The 18,105-nt window shown below is 41.3% G+C and overlaps 1 protein-coding gene across 1 annotated transcript in view; it reads left to right on the top strand.

Annotated features, from left to right (window-relative positions):
- The first annotated feature begins 12,482 nt into the window (after positions 1–12,482).
- mob3b.L (MOB kinase activator 3B L homeolog) overlaps positions 12,483–18,105 on the top strand; it is a 66,419-nt gene continuing 60,796 nt past the window's right edge. The window contains exon 1 of the mRNA XM_018257728.2: positions 12,483–12,835. The gene's annotated coding sequence lies outside the window, so the exon portion shown is untranslated. The remainder of the gene's footprint in view (positions 12,836–18,105) is intronic.

The raw sequence follows: 18,105 nt of genomic DNA, 5'->3' as shown, positions 1-18,105 counted from the left end.
ACCTGCCACGAGATCTCCAGTGGAGCCCTGGTCCCTCTTAGTCTAGCCCTGAATATAACCTAGGCTTAAAACCTCTAATATTTATGACTTATCTAATTGATATGGAAGTGGGCCCTGGCTGTCCAGTTCTCTGGTGGACTCACAGATCACTTTGTCAGATGCAATATTAGTTACAAAACTTTCTGGTCCCATTATAGTTACACCACATAGTGCACTGGTTATCTGATCACTGTCTGAATGCATCACATATCAACTATGCACAAATAACTTTATTTACATGCCCATGTAGCAGAGTCCTGCATCAGGTCGGCTACCCGCAGAATATCCCTGATTTCTTGCCATGTGGTCACTCTGCAGGTAAGCTGGCTGGGTACCCAACAAAGGTGTGGGCTTGATCCCTCCCATCCACCCATCCAGTTTTTAATTTTTTTTGGGAACATTTGGCACAGGAGTGACATCACTTCCGAGTCGGAAGGTTAGTTGGCCTATTGCGGGTCGGGTATCGGTAATATCCGGGTTTGAGTTGCGACTGTCTGGTACAGGTTTAAAAAATGGACCCACGCATGACTTGTGTAGTCCCAGACAGGTGTTGAGGACCATCTCTGCATTGGTGGGAAATTGATATTGCTTTGGAGAGAACTGAGCTGAGTAATTATGGATAAACCCCTCTTCAAGGCTATACCCTTCCTGAATGTTCCAGTAAGGCCCATATAATATAGGAATGTTTTTATGCATAGTATTTATGCATCACACATTCATTTAGGAGGTGAAGAAGCAAACTACAAACACTACTCCCCAGTAAGTGAGTTATGTGGTAAGCTGCTTTAAAGGCGTGGTTCACCCTTAAGTTAACTAAGGGGAGGGGTTGAACTTGATGGACTTTGTCTTTTTTCAACCCAATTTAACTATGTAACTATGTAAGTATGTTAAAGCATGGCTAATTCTAAGCAACTTTTCATTTGGCCCTCTTTTTTGAATTTTTTGCCTTCTTTTTCTGACTCTTTCCAGCTTTCAAATGGGGCTCACTGACCACCATCTATAAACAAATAAACAAATCCTCTGTAAGGCTACAAATGTATTGTTATTGCTACTTTTTATTACTCGTCTTTCTATTCAGGCCTCCCCTATTTGTATTCCAGCCCCCTTTTTAAATCAATGCATGGTTGCTAGGGGAATTTGGATCCTAGCAACCAGATTGCCCAATTGCAAGCTGAATAGCTACGGAATAAAAACTAAATAACTCGAAAATCACAAGATAAAAAATGAAAATCAATTGCAAATTGTCTCAGAATATCGCTCTACATAATACTAAAAGTTCATTTAAAGGTGAACAACCCCTTTAAGTAACAGCTGTTTAAAACACACAAAAAAGGACAACAATCTACACTGTCTAGGCAAAGGGAGCGCACACACCAAGGTATTTAATCCAACTGTTCATCAAAATCCGAATCCTGCATGTAGAGACATATTGCTTAGAGGGGGACAGTAAAGATTGACTTGACATCTATAATCATCAACATGTTCACAAAGCATCAAATAATTCCACAGCATTGTATAATAAAGTCTACCTAATTCATTAAATCTCTTTCTGAAAATTACCATAATTTTACATTTGCACAATGATTCCCTTTTTAAATGCAGCATTCGTTCTGTGTATGTAGATAGTGTGTGATTTACATTAACTACTCCTAACATACAGTATTGTTATTTACTGTATTTAGCTCCAGTATATTCCATAGCAGGAGATTATACACCAATCCCTGCATCATTGTTGCTTACAATGCATATTGGTCAATTTTATTGCAAGTCAATTAACCTTTTTGAACGGTTTTCCATATTCATTTTTTTGTGCTAATCGCCATATATTCATTCATGCAGCAGACTCACTAATAAAACCATAATGAAACATTACAAAATAAGTGTCCAGTTGAAGCTTTGGTTAGTGCAGATTTCCACTTGTTCCATGTAATTTTTACCGATAATCCTTAGATTTACATCTATTTCTGTTGTTTGTCCATAAAAGAATATTTATGTTTGCAAAGCACTCCCTTGTTTGTCTGACCTGCATGAACAATCTGTGCTGGGACTGAATATGCAGCAAGGAGATTAACCTTTGATCCTCCTGTCTTTGTCCAGCTCTAGTACAATTCATTCATGCAGATCAGACAGGCCTAGGCAGCTCTCTGCAAACATAAATATTCTAGTAAGAAAAAGCAGCAGAAAGCTGTAAGACTAACAAAATGATAAAAGCAGTCAGGGAAACAGCATTATGAGTTAATGGTTTTACACCATAGGCTTTTAGGCTCCAGGAAAATAAGGAATTGTAAAAGTGACAATAACAAATATACCAAATATAAACAAAAACTAAAACCCAACCCAATTATACAGTGATCAGCCTCCAGTCGATGTCTACCACTGGCCCAGAGCAAGCAATTCTGAGGATTCTTAACCAGGTAGTAAGAACAGAACTGTGATGGAGCCTTGAATCTCCTGGTGCCCCTTCCTGCACCAGTTTAATGAAGCGCAAGGAAGAGATGTGTTATGAGCAATCTAGATCCATACCAAAAAGTTTCACCTAACATTGTGTAATCAAAGGGAGCAATGTGCATTGCTCTTTGGTCACTATTCTTAAATTAGCTGTTGTGGTTTCATGTGATTTTAAAAACCCTATTTATCGTTTCATGGTTTCCATCAATCTGGTGTTTACACACATCTCACACCCACAATATTATGAGAATTTTAAGTCCCACCCAACTGAAGGTGACCATTTGATTTTCAATGTGATTTTGCACATTTTGCCAATATGTGTATGTGCAAATTAATTTCAGTTCATTATTTTTTCATATTCAAAATGTATGGATTTGGTGCATTAGAATTGTTAAACTAACCTCCTCCCCCCCAATGCATTTGTATTCGTTGTGTATGATCAGCTCAGTGATCAGCGCCAGGGATGGAGGAACTAGGAGGCTAGGTCCTGAGTTCAACTCCAGCCTGGGCACTATCTGCAAGGATTTTGTATGCTCTTCACATCTCTGTGTGGTATTTCTCTGGGTAGTCTGGATTCCTCTCTCACTTAGGAAAGTTAAATGATCAAATTTAGACTTGCGTGGGTTATGTGAAACTTTGCCTTCAGCACTCTTGATTCCTGGTGCTTGCAACTGCTACCCATCATAATTGAGTTACAAATCTCAAATAAAATCTTTTTGATGTCTAGACCTAATATGTGCTTAAGTCCTATTGAATACACAGAGGCCTTAAAATAATGTTATCCATACTGTACAAGTCGCAGTGGCCCATAAGGACCACATAAATTGTTGGGCTGGGAGTTTAATGGTAGACTGAGCAAGAGCCAGCCAGTCTAAATGCACCATTGCGGTGCAAGCCGTAATTAACCCTGAAAACAGCAGCGAGTAAAAGCTGCCTTTCCAAATTACTGAAGCAGATAATAGGTTTTGGTTAGGATCAACATTATGTAAGAGCCCAGACAACAAAGCCACTTTATCCCCTGAACGGTCAGAGCAGCTGGGTGCCTGCATTATTTAGGAAACATGTTCAAAATGTATTTTTACTAAGATTTGTAGTTTGCTGGTTTGTCTTCTCAAGAGACAGGCTGTCAGCAAACACATTCACTGTAATGAAGCAGAAAGTGTCAAGTAATAGAAATTAAATTAGTGCTCTGTGTCATCCGCTTTGGCCATGTATCCTCACAGAAGCTTATGTTTAGCTCATGTTCCACCAATAATCTTTCAATATACTGTACATAAAATACTCCCGCTAAAGCCCAGTTAATAGTTGTGCTGTTTTTGTATGAAAAAAAGGCTCTCCCTGTGGATCTCCTACTTCACGGTGGCCTAAGGATAGGTTTCATTTTTATTCGTACTTTGAAATATAGTTGACTGTGGTATAGGCTTTATTCAGGCAATAATTTTAAAGATGAAATAGGCAAAAATATGTATTGCCTTGATATTCATGTGTGAGAGAGTTCTTACTATAACTAGGGGTTCCAGTGTCGGACTGGGGTGCCTGGGGCCCACCAGGAAACCTCATCTCAAGGGCCCACACCCCTCCCCAGTAAAAAAATAGTGCCCACAAATAAATATCAAAATTATTTAAAAAAAAAAAAAATCTTGTTCAACTCTCCAGTTTGAAATGTCAGCACCAATCGGGTTGCTAGGGTCTAAATTACCCTAGCAACCAGGCAGTGGTTTAAGTCAGAAGTAGGGGAAATAATTTGAAAACTATACAGAATAAAAAAATTACAATTTTAAATGGCAATTTCTTGTAGAACACTCCCAGAATTCATAGCAGCATGGCATAGTGGGAATTTCATGTATAAATAACCCCAGAATTCATAACAGCATGGCACAGCAGAATTCACAGAAGGATGGCGAGGTGGCAATTTAATGTATAATATTGCTAGAACTCACAGCTGCATGAACACACTAGCAGGTATATGTAATACCTCCCAGAGCTCAAAACAGGATGACAGTGGCAGATTTACAAATGATACCCCTGAACACTGTTATTTTTTTTTTTTTTATAAAATAATTTTAGCAGAGGTAATGGTAAATGACAAGAAGGAAAGGGTTAAACCCTAGATAAATACCACCAGGCAGAATGAGCAATAAATAAAGCTTGAGTTCTTACTAGTTTTCTTGCTGCTGTGATGGGGGGTGGAATCTGGAAAGCTGCCAGCAACTTTCTCAAGTGTAGATAAGCCCAGCGTAAAGACCTACTTGCACCTTATCTACAGGACCCATAATTCACTTTGTAATGTGACGCTGCAGCTGTTTTGCTGTTCTTCGAGCTGCCTGCTTGTTTTCTTCTTACGCAGCCTTGTGAGAGAGCTACGTTGAATTGCAGGCAGGTGGTGGGCCACGGGATGGGATCCGTGAAGCAAAGTGATGGACGTGGGCAGTGGGCCCACTGCCAATCGTTTACCGGATTGCTTCAGATTTTAGTGGGGCCCACCGCCCTTGTCACTCACGGACCGTACATTTCAAAATTAATTATTACTATGTGATGGCAAGGTAACTAAGGCCTAGGGGCCCACCAATGCCGGGGCCCACCGGGTTATTTCCCGGTGCCCCGGCAGGCCAGTCCGACCCTGAGGGGTTCTCTGTTTTACAGAGAGGTGAGGAAGGGTAGAAGTAAATCATCTGATAACTATCTAAGACCTGGAGGCTATTTAGGTTAAAAACTACATCCTCTGCTATGGGCCCCTCTAGGCAGCAGGGTAACTCCACAGCCTGCAGACCACACTTGCAGAGAACAGTCTAAATCCAAATCAGGTACAGAAAAGCTTAGAGTCGTATCATCATCTATTCCTTTTCATAATTCCAAGCAAGCATTCTGTCATTTCCCATGATAATTTGGCCAGCAATATCACAATCTTGGCTGCCATCAGCTATAGAAATAATATTGATAAGCCCGGAAGCACTAACTCCGAGGCCCCACATCCTACTATTGCTATAGATCAGGGGTCCTCTACCTTTTTTACCCGTGAGACACATTCAAATGTAAAAAGAGACAGGGAGCAATACCAGCATGAGAAAAGTCCATGGTGATGGGCAAAATTCCTTGCCTTGATATTCATATTTGACAGAGTTCCTACTATAACTAGTGGTTTCCTGTTTTACAGAAAGGTGAGGAAGGGGTAGAAGTAAATCATCTGATAACTATCTAAGACCTGGAGTCTGTTCGGGTTAAACCCTACATCCACTGCTACGGGCCCCTCTAGGCAGCAGAGTAACCCCACAGCCTGCAGACCACAAATTGCAGAGAACACTTAAGGCTCCAATACAATAAATACAAGTATAAAGATGTGGCCAAGGGGCCAAATGTTCAGATGAAAAACAAGTTGTTTTCTACTTGCGTGGCAAAATCATGTAAAGAAAAACTTAGAGTGGTAATAATCTATTCCTTTTCATAATTCCAAGCAAGCATTCTGCCATTTCTCATGATAATTTGGCAAGCAATATCACAATCTTGGCTGCCACCAGTTATATAAATTATATTGCTAACCCCACGGCCCCGCATCCTATGGATCAGGGGTCCCCTACCTTTTTTACCCAGGAGCCCCATTCAAATGTAAAAAGAGACAGGCAGCAATACCAGCATGAGAAAAAAAGTCCCTGGGAATGCCAAATGAGGGCTTTGATTGGCTATTTGTTAGCCCCTATGTGAACTGGCAGCCTACAGGCTGCTCTGTTTGTTCTAGTTGTTATACAGTTAACTTGTCTCCAAGCCTGGAATTTAAAGATAAGCACCTGCTTTGAGACCACTGAAAGCAACATCCAAGGGGTTGGTGAGCAACATGTTGCTCATGAGCCACTGGCTGGGGATCACTGCTATAGATGTGTGCTTCTCCAAATCTACATAATTACACAGCACACCCCAAGCCAACCCTCCCACAACATACCACTTAACCTGGGAGCATTTGTTTTCCCACGCTGATTGAAAAAGTAGCAAACAATTAGGTTAAACATTTTGTGGAAACCCAAGGATGGGCACCATTGCCATACTGCAAAGGGTTACACCGGTGCCCTATTACAAAGTATTTATTAGTATTTCTAGCAAACATAAATGGCTGATAAAAAGGCTCAGTGTAAAGTCTATCACAATATTGTTTTCTGACTAGTTAAAAAAAATAAAGTGCATACAAAGGCAAAGAGGAATATGTTGCATGTTCAATTCAATGCCTAATGTACAACTTTTGTGTTTAAAAAAAGATAAATGGTGCTTTCTCCCCTCTCTTGTGCTAGAGTCTGCACTCTAATTTAGTATGCTAGTAGTGTTTCTATGGAGATAAAAATATTTCATCTCAGTTCTATAAAATGATGGGCTATATAGCAAGGGAAGAAATTCTCTTTATTTGGCAGTGCTCCAAAGTGCATTAAGTGTCAGAAATCCATTCTGTAGGTGTTTACAGTATCTTTGCTGACAATTATGGGCTACAATTGTATTTGTATGGACAGAGTGATTAGTGATTATTGGCGTTTTCACACATAAAACTGTATTTGTACCAGAACAGAGAGTGTATCCCCCTGTTTAGCAACTGGCCTGTGAGATTAAGGTAGATGGGAATGGCCAGCCTAATATAAATGAACGGTCTGTCACTGCTACTTGGGTTTATTGCTACAGTTCCAATAAGCCTCTGCTTTTTCTAGCCTAGTCAAACCACAAGTTTCATAGCGACAAGGCATTGAATAAGTTAGTTTACCTTATGCAATGCAGAGGCTTTGCAAATAGATAGATCTCTAATTCATGTGACACAGGCAGAGTGGAATGATAAAGTGATTTGGATGCAAAGGAGAAAGTGCTAAGGAATCCAACTTGTCCAGATAGGCAGCATCCTGATCTAGCAACATTGTTTCCCTTATATGAGGTGCAAGTTTGTAGAGCATGCAATTCTAAACTGTAGTAGAAACATTTCTGTTGTCCTAGTGAGTAGTGATGTGCGGGTTGACCTGCAGGTTTGCTGCCAGTTGGGTGGGTTTAGGAAATTGACCAACCATTGCTTGTTAGGGTTGGGTGCAGATCAGACTGAGGACATCGCTGTCTCCAGTTACAAGTCACTTCCACCCTGGTACAATGCACCAATGTAAGGTTGTGTAGGATCAGTTGACTACAACCAGGGGAACTTGGGAACTTGGGAACTTTGCGTGTGTGACCAAGCATGGCCACCTGCACCAGTTGCTCCTTGTGCGTACGCCATAGTGATTGCTAGGGGCATTTTCTGGCCAAAATAATACAGTTTTCCCCATTCTGACTGCAGGCTGTATTAGCCCAGCCCCATACCTCCAGTGGGGAAACCCAATTTTGCTATGATAGGTGGTTTTTAAGCCACCTGGGTAGAATACTTATGGTTGATATGCCCAGGGTTTGTCTGGGTTCTGAATCTGCACATTGGGGGTATTTTTAAGCACAGCATCTTCAGATGTAGTATTCCTGGCCTTACTGTCTGTCATAGGCCCCATTGCCCCTTCCAGCAGGAGAGATGCCCACTCTTTAAAGCAGGCAATTCAAAATTAATAGGGGCTGCCACAACAGAGAGCAGAGTCAGGGCGCAGAGTGGAAAATTGCTTTTTTTAAAATGACCCTTATCTAATACAGAGGCCACGTCTCATCGTGATCTACCCAGAGCGGTCAACTTTTACTGCTTGTTTCTAGAGGGATATGCTGCGTGCGCTGCACACCATTTTCCATAACCGGAAGTAACGCAGGATGAAGCGGCATCAGAAATGGGGGGAATGTTTAAAAAAAACTAATGGGAGACAGAGGCCAAAATCTGGTAACTCCCGAGACAATAGGGGAGGTAAACAGCTATGACGATCTGCCAGCCGCTCTAGGCAACCCAGCCGCAGCAATTCGCAACCAAGTACGCGCGTGCGTAACCGTGCGCACCTGAGGACGCGCGTGCGTAACCGTGCGCACCCGAGAACGCGCGTGCGTAACCGTGCGCAAACGAGGGCGCGCGTGCGTAACCGTGCGCAATCGAGGGCGCGCGTGCGTAACCGTGCGCAACCAAGGACGCGCGTGCGTAATCGTGCGCACCCGAGGACGCGCGTGCGCAGCCGTGTGTAGTTGTGCGCAAAGCACTTAGATGTCAGAGAGCGCACCCACTTTTTCTGAGGTAACAGTTGCCGGACTAGGGGTAGGCTGCCGTATTTGCCTGGCGCCCCTTAAGCTTTGCGCCCTGGGCAAGTGCCTCTTCTTCTGCTTACCCCTACTTCCAGCCCTGCTGGGGATACTGATGATTTTAATTTCCAGAAATAAACTTCAACGTTTTTTTTTCCAACAAGTAGTGTACAGAGTGCTTGCCGACCTACTTTGAGGTTGACAGCTCTGTCTACCTCCTTTACAGCACAAAAGCAGCTATGATTGTTGTGCTTATAACTAATTAGAAAATTGTTATATGTAAATAAAACACATTTTTTTTGGTTTTTGAGGTACGTGCCTGGCTTCTATCTGATCCTAACTAAGCTGCATAAACCCATATTGGTGGCAAAACAATCCTATTGGGTTTATTTCATGTTTAAATATTTAATCGACTTTCAATTTTCGTATATTTAAAGGGGTGGTTCACCTTTACATACTTTTAGTATGTTATAGAATGACTAATTCTAAGCAACTTTTCAGATGGCCTTAGTTTTTTATTTTTTATGGTTTTTGAACTATTTGCCTTCTGTCTCTTTTGTAGGGGTCACTGACACTATCTCAAAACAAATGCTCTGTAATGTACAAATGTATTGTTATTGCTAAATTTTATTACTCTTCTTTCTATTCAGGCCCTCGGCTATTCATATTCCAGTCTCTTATTCAAATCAATGCGAGGGTTGTTAGGGTAATTTGGACTCTAGCAACCAGAATGCTGAAATTGCAAACTGAAAAGCTGCTGCAAAAATGCTAAATAACTTAAAAACCACAAATAATTAAAAAAAATTAAAACCAACTGCAAACAGACTCTCTTCATCACGCTAGAAGTTTATTTAAAGCTGAACAACCCCTTTAAGGTATGATGATCTAAATTAAGGAAAAATCCTTGATCCCAAGCATTCTGCGTAATAGATCCCATTCCTGTATCTACCAGTTCCTATGGTCATTCCTACTGAACAGTTTCTCCACGAGGAACACTCAGAACAAATATCAAACTACTAAAGGCACCTATTATCCTCATGAGTAGCTGTAAGAATTGTTGTTATATGTGTGTTCTTTACTTTTTCCAAAGAAACAAGAACAAATGTAATGCAGGGTTGTATCTTGAAGTTACTAAAGAAACCCTTCTGGATTCACATTGTAGTGTAAAAGGAAAAGCAAGACGGGCACATCTATGTTGAAAAAGCAGCAGCTATTATAATATTTGGAAGCAAGGATTCCTACTGGGCCTCAACAGAATGACAAGCATGCCTCACAGCTTAAAAACACTACTCTAGAGATGCAACCATTATGTTAAGATTGTGCTGAATATAGTGTGAAAAGGAAATAAATATAACGGATTTATTAATCATTGGGGTACACAAATGATCTTAAAGGAACAGTAACACCAAAAAAATTAAAGTGTTTTAAAGTAATGAAAATATCATGTATCTTTTATATAAACTATAGTAGTGTTCCTGAAGTAAACACAGCAGTTTTACCAGTGCATTTTTTGATGTTACTGTTCCTTTAACCTCAAGATTAAATGATTTAAACTGAGTCTCGCAGGATCCTATAGCTACAAGCCACCCACTGCTGGGGGAAGGTCACATTTTAATTCATTGACAGCCACCATAGACCTGTGTTTGTTTTGTTCCTATGTAAAGAAAAAAGGTGTTGCAACAGATCTGCAAAAATGTGCTAGTATGTAAGGACAAGAAGATTCTTTCTGTGACCTAAAGGAGACCTGCTGATATGACCTCCACTGTATCATCATGTGGAAAGCCCTGAGGTGTCACACCAGTACATAACTTTGCTACCACTATTAGGGTCAGGGCACACGTTCAGATTCGGGGAGATTAGTCGCCCAGTGACAAATCCCCTCTTCTTCGGGGCAACTAATCTCCCAGAACTAGCTCCCGCTGGCTAGAATGTAAATCACCATCAGGATGGCACTTGGAGCGCTTCATTTTCCGAAGTCGCCCGAAGTTTCCTCGTGAGGCAACTTCGGGCGACTTCGGAAAACGAAGCGATCCGAGTGCCATCTCACCGCTCACCCCGAATCTGAGCATGTGCCCTGACCCTTAAGGATTTTTTCCTGCTTTAAGGTTTAAGGATTAACATCATGTACAGAGGAGCATTTCAGGGTCTGCTGTGGTGGGAAGGTACATTCAGTGCACAGCTGGCACACTGCCTATATACACTAAGTTACATGCACAGCTAATAAGAATCATGAGCACTGGTGTGACTGATCAGAAGCAAATACATGTGCCTGGTTCCATTGTTGCATCCCTAATGCACATGCCAACGGCCACATTATTAACTGCTTGATATTACTGCAGCTGCTTTGCAATAACTGCACATTCAATTGCACCACAGCACAGTACACATACTCTAAGTTGAAGTCTTGACCTGGGTCAATTTCATGAACCCTTCTGCTATGCCTACCAGCCCCCTCTTGGCTACGCTGCTGCTCCCTATTAACCCTTGCTGCCTCTTATTAAGGCCTCAGGACAGCTTGTATATAATGTTGCAAATGAGGGCTGGAAGATTCGCTCAGAACTTGCATCCGCTGACTTATAGTTGAATGATGTTTATAATGCAAATTGTGGTAGTGTAGCTGGATATATTTTCCCATATACAATCACATCAAAGACAATAGACTACAAATTATACAAGCAAACAAAAGAGAGGAGATTGATCAATGCACATTCCCTGGTCCCCTGAGTAATTTAGTATCAATGCAAGTGCATGTATTTACCAAAACGGGGATTTTAGTTACAAAGTTATGATCATAAAATTGGTAAGCCACAGGGGAGATTCTAGCCATTATGCCGCCTGAGGTGGCCTTCTTTTGCCGCCCCCGCCCCTCCCCACAGCACTCACCTTTAGAGCGCCAGAATGGGCAGAGTCGGTCCATGTTGCTTAGAGCCAATTACGCTCTATGCACTAGAAGAGATTTCCGGGTTGAAAACCGAAAATTCGTGTTTTAGTTACCAGGCCGCCCCTGGCAACCAGGGGGGTGCTGCCGCCTGAGGCGAGTAGCTCAACTTGCCTCATTGCCTCATTGGTGAAGCACCCCTGGTAAGCCACTATATTAAAGTAAACCCTATATGGTGGTCCCTAAACTTCTTAGTTCTGGTCATATTTTCATATTCTGGCACGTTCCTGCATGGTAGCATTACAGTGTCGGACTGGGACACCAAGGGCCCACCAAAAAACCTTAGACAAGGGCCCACACACTGGCGTGTGTGCCGATATTCACGAATGCGCGGGGGGCACTGGAGGGTAGTAACCTGGTGGGCCCCCCGATGTCCAGTCCAACTGTGGTCTTAATGCTTCCTCCCCTGCTTATGTCTTTTAAAGGAGAGAGACAGCCCAGACCAACACCCATTTTTAAAGGCATAAGACCACAATTAAAGCTCGGGTGTGACTGTGGAATTGCTGCAACCACATGGAGGTTTGGGGGCACTCCAAGGCTAAGTAAAATATACAAGTAGAGATCAGTCGCACTTCCATTGTACTGGTATTAGGGTTGGCCACCTGGCTGGTATTTTGCCGGCCTGGCCCGTAAAAATGATGGTTGATCCCAATGTTATTAATAGGGAAAAACACAAATATATAGGAAGGCCGGTAATTTTTTCCAGAAAAAGTGGCAACCCTGGTATATTTTACTTAGCCTTGGTGGAGTGCTCCCACAATCGGCTTTTTGGTGTATAAATGATACATGTAGTCACATGTATTATTGTCTGAGGTACACTTTACACTTTTAATTGATATCCTAACAGGAATTACTGCAACCACGCAACAGGGAAAATTTTAAACCTCACTGACAAATTCAACGTTAAACCCCATGATATAATACTTTTGCCCCTGGCGATCCCAAATCAGTGGGATCAGTTCTGAAGTGGCTTTGCATTCTTTCCGGCAGTGCAGGGGTTAAGTCGCACTGGCATCTGTTCCTCCATTCCCAGAAGGTGTGCAACACGTATAGTCACCAGCAGGGGGAGCCCGGCCTATCCCAAGCGTGGCTGCCTGCTCAGTGGGCTGTGTGAATGAAATTCCCAGCGGCTGTTCACGCTGGAGCTGCTCACACACAGGATCTAGTGCCGGACCTCTCTCCTGCCCCCGCCGTAACACTGAGCTGAGGCAAAAGGAATCGCTGACACCTTGGGAGAGCGGGGTTCCCGGACAGAAGGTAATGACGGTGGCGGCGGGCAGTTTGGCACAGGGCTGGGAAAGTTTCACAAAGTGCAGATGTCGCTCGGGCCATTGGGATGTGTCTAGCGACTGACTGGCAGCTGCGAGCGCGGGGCTCTATGGGCTGCTCATTCTCACGGGTTGTAGTAGCAGGCAAGCTGGCATCTGAGAGGGGAGCACACTGGCACTCTGCTACATGATGCCAACACACACACGTGGGCTGGGGAATCCTTGTGTGGAAGTTTCAGGCAGGGAAATAACTTCTTTGTATACAAGCTTATGGCAGTGTCTGTATCCTTCCTGAGAGACAGCGGCTGCCATCGGAAAGCCATGTACACATTGGGGCAATTGCAATATATCGGGCCCCTTGTGTCATACTAAGAACAATATTAAATAGCAGATTTTAGGGCCCCACCACCAGAGATAGTTGCAGCCGGTTCCTGGGGCTGCTGAGAGGACAGACAGCACAGCATACACTGCCAACACTATTAGACATTGCTCAGCTGGGCTTGGGAGTGTCAGTGAAGGGGTGGCAGCTTGTCCAGGAGGCTTGCTGTTTATCTCATCTGCACTGGGGAAATGGAGAGTGTCTGCACTTTTGCTTACTCATCACATTTGCTTTCTAGGCTGCAAGTTGCTCTGCAGGTTACACTACACATTGTTACTTTATACACGGACAATATATTTCTGGCTGAATCCAGATCTTTGCCTGTCTCTATAGCAAAATGCATAGATAGACAAAGCATAAGCCACAAGTAAATAGGAGGTTTCTCATTCAAGGGGTTGATGACCTTTACATTAACTTTTAGTATGATTGTAGAGAGTGATATTCTATGTCGATTTGCAATTGGTTGTCATTTTTTATTATTTGTGTTTTTTGAGTTATTTAGCTTTTTATTCAACAACTCTCCAGATTGCTATTTAGGCAATCTGGTTGCTAGGCTCCAAATTACCCTAGCAACCATGCACTGATGTGTACAAGAATCTGGGAGAAGCCTGAATAGAAAGGTGAGTAGTAAAAAGTAACATTAACAATAAATGTTGTACCTTGCAGAGCATTTGTTTTTTAGATGGGGTCAGTGACCCCCATTTCAAAGCTGGAAAGGGTCAGAAGAAAAAGGCACTAACTCAAAAAGTATAAAATATAAATAATAAAGACCCATTGCAAAGTTGCTAGGAATTGGACATTCTATAACATACTAAATGTTACCTCAAAGGAGAACCACCCCTTTAAAGGGTATGTAAACTCAAAAATAAAATGTTGCCTTACGAAACAAAATATAATTTAAAAAGCAACTTTCTAGGGGTGCACTGAGCCCTGCTAATCAGGGTTCCACCAAATGCTCTTCTCCAGATTCCAAATACAAATCCTCCTTGTGCCCAGAAATTGATGGCATATGGGTGGAAATTGGCTATGTGTACGATTGGCGTAACTAGGGAGCACATTTACTAAGGGTCGAATTCCGAAGTTAAAAAACGTCGAAATTCGAATTTGATACTTCGATAGTCTAAGTATTTTTTCGATCGAAAATGGTCAAAGTTTTTTAAGGAGACAGTAATTCGATTTTCGAAGTCAAAGTTTTTTCAATTCAAATTGAATTTTGGCCTATTCGAGTTTTTGAATTCGCAAATTTACTTCGACCCTTAGTAAATGGGCCCCTAGACGTTACTGGGCCCCCACAGCAAATTATTTTTCAGGCCCCCAAAATGTCTAGAGATTAACTTGTTTTATCAATATTTATTGAAAATGTATATGAATACAATATATATAGGGCCTAATGGGGCCCTATTCCTCCTGGGAGACCCTGCAGGAGTTCGGATTTGGTTCGGCCAGGGACTTGGATTCACCCGAAACCTGCTGGCAAAGGCTTGGATTTGGCAAAATCCCAGATTCAGTGCATCCCTAGAAAAAGTATTTATGAAACCATTTTCAGTGGTTTTTACATTGTTTTATAAATGTAATTGGAATTGAAAGCAGTACTATACTGAAGAGAATAGTAGGGACAGATACTATTTTCAATAGCAGTCATATTTACAAATAACTTTAGAAAACTTGTAACATTTGAAATGTGCTTAGAAGGACACTTTATTTATTAGGCAAAATTTGTGTAGCAAACAATAGCCTTGTTCTTACCACATTTCAAGGGGGCACCTTTGCAAAGGACATGGGACTTAAAAAGTGACTTTTCCTGTTTTCTAATAGCCAGTGGGAGGGATTGATGGGGAGAACGTGGAAACCTTAAAAGTTAGTGAGATTTCAGGATTCTTTATTATTTCAGCATTATGTATATTTGGTCCCAAATTCAATTCCAGCCAGGGCACTACCTGCAAGGAGTTAGTATTTTCTCTCCGTTTCTGCAGGTCTTAATTCCAGGTACTCCGATTTCCTCCCACACTCCAATAACTTTGTTCCTAGGATATGTGAATGTGATAAGAACCTTGGATTGTCAGCTCCACTGGGATAGAGAATAATGCACAATCTCTGTAAAGTCTTGCAGAAATATTTCTGTGCTATTTAAATGCCAGAAAACATTATTGAACCAATTTCAGTAATGCATTGTCTTCTCTACTAAATGTACCCACTCGCTATAGAAGGCAATACTTGACTGAAGTTGTGGAACATTCTGTGCATTTTGGATGCCATTGCAGAACTGTGCTGATTTGTAAGAAAAAATGTATGTGGCAGGTTAATAGAGCTGTAGAATTAAGTAGTTTATGTTTTTCTTGTATAGTATTGTTCTCTTCAGACATGACAGTTTGTGAGCCCGTGATTGGCATTTTGTTCTCTCAACATTCCTGTTTATTTGCAGATCTTGCCTTTAGTGCTAAGGTCGAAGCTTTTCCCTCCTGCTGGGGTGCATTGGCGGCCTTCTTAATTGAGAAAGATTTGGGGATTTTGTGGGTAACAAACTGTGTAACTCTAGACAGCCACTCTGTGGCTACAAAAGCGAATGAAGGCTATGGCCTTTTAAATAAACTGTTAAAGATAATTAAAAAATTAATAGAGACTGTCAAGGTTAGAATCATTTTCTTTGGAGAAAAGGCGAGGGGACATGATTACTTCTTACACATACATTAGAGGTCATTATAGACGGATAGCGAGGGATCTTTTTTCCCATACAAAAGAGGAAAGAACAAAAGCCATGTAGGCTTAGAATGCCCTGCCTGGAGATATTGCAGATTCTGTTAATGCCTTAAAGACTGGCTTGGATAACTTATTGGGCAAGTATAATATTCAAGGCTGTGGTGATTTCAAGTATATATAGTTTTATATGTGAGTGTACAGATTGGTCTGTATATGTATAATAATATATATATATATATATATATATATATGTATATATATATATATATATATATATATATATATATATATATACACACACACACAGTCCAAAATCCTAACGCACACCGTCCATCATCCACATGGAGTGTGTAATAAATACCTGGGTGCTACCTTGAAGGGCTGTATTATCCAAAGATCAATGAAAAAGGTGCACACCAGGATTTTCAAAAAAGTTAAAATCCCATTTTAGGTGTAGGTTAAAAAGAACTGGCCAATGTTTGGTCTAACTCTAAGACCTTTATCAAGACCATGTTCACTGTAAAACAACCATGTTTAAATAGCTAAAAACATGACACTCGCCACATCGTGCTCGCCCACATAATCATGTGACTGGAAGAAAACCCTGCACCAAAAGAGCAGAAAAGTATATATTGTTGCAAGTATGTATAAAAAAATTGGTAACAGTTGATAAGTACAGATATGCAGTAAACTAGTAATGATATATGGCAACATATTATGCAATGTCAGGAAGCACTGCTTAGCGTTGATTCAGAAAACATAAGTAGGAGCAATACTCATTCAAACCAGATAGAGCAAGGATATTAAGTTTACGTATCCAAAAGGCCCGTCCATCCGTAGCCGCGGTGTTTGATCAGTTTTACCCACATAAGATAATCCACACGGGCATGTGATTAAATATACCACGTGGGTAGTTGTACAGGTGATATGATGTCTGATGGTAAGACGTTTTCCCTTTTGGGGATGAAGGAACAAAGTGCCAGGGGTCATGTACCTAAAGGATGTACAATTCGGGCATCAAAAGCACCCAGGTTTCACACCACCTAACCAGCCACTAGGTTTTCTAAAATAGCATTCAATTGGGTAATTTTAAACAAGCAGATCTTTCAAATTAGTGTATATAAACTCAGTATAGAAACGCATAAGTAATGGTGATGTAAGTACACCCCCCCCCCCCGTTAGTTACATCGCAAATATGAGCAATTCTGGACCAGACAGGTGATCCTCTCTTTTGTTCCTGCTGCATCTGATGTCCTTGGTATTGGTATAGTTTTTTCCAACCACTTACTGTGTATCACAGCTCATTTAGATCATAGTGATAAAAAAGCCTTCATATATGGCACTGCAAAACGAAAGTGAATTCTGTGTTTCAGCCCACGCTGGCATATTTCTTTGCTTTAGCCTCAAGCATTTGTAAAACACATTCAGGTTTCTAACACTTGCAGTTTTTATTCTGTAGCACATTCATCCAGCAACTATGCGAAACATGAATCACTATTAAATGTCTACTGAAACGTATCTTTGTAGGAACATGTTGAGTGGGAACCCGGAATTTGCAAGTGTTTTTATAAAAATGCGACGGAGACTTGAACTGCCGGTTTACACTGCAAACATGCGGGTATAGGTATGGGATCTGTTATCCTGAAACCTGGTATCCAGATTACAGAAAAGCCATCTTCCATAGACTCAATTTTATCCAAATAATCAAAATTTGTAAAAATGATTTCTTTTTTCTCAGTAATTATAAAACAGTACCTTGTACTTGATCCAAACTGAGATACAATTAATCCTTGTTGGAAGCAAAATCAGCCTTTTGGGATTATTTAATGTTTACATGATTTTCATGTAGACTTAAGGTATTAAGTATGAAGATTCAAAAATAAATTTCTTATGCGGAAAACCTCTAGTTCCCAGCATTCTGGATAACAGGTTGCACATCTGTATTGGGTGAGCATGGCCTCTGTTCATTTTGGCTTTTAGCTCTGTGCAGATAAGGGCTGTGTGAAATCTTAGAGACACTGGCCCTTGCAAATATTTGTCAGGAATAAACATGAACTCATGTTCTTACTATAACTGCAAACAGTGCATTTTACTGCTGCTGTGCTCAAGTGGGAAATACAGTAGGGAAGCAGAACAACCCTCTCTGCCTGTCATCACATCCCATAGAGATTATTATTATTATT

The sequence above is a fragment of the Xenopus laevis genome, chromosome 1L (assembly GCF_017654675.1).
Source record: "Xenopus laevis strain J_2021 chromosome 1L, Xenopus_laevis_v10.1, whole genome shotgun sequence".
NCBI lineage: Eukaryota > Metazoa > Chordata > Amphibia > Anura > Pipidae > Xenopus > Xenopus laevis.
Note: the sequence above shows the minus strand (reverse complement) of the source record. Positions and strands in the feature narration are given on the sequence as shown.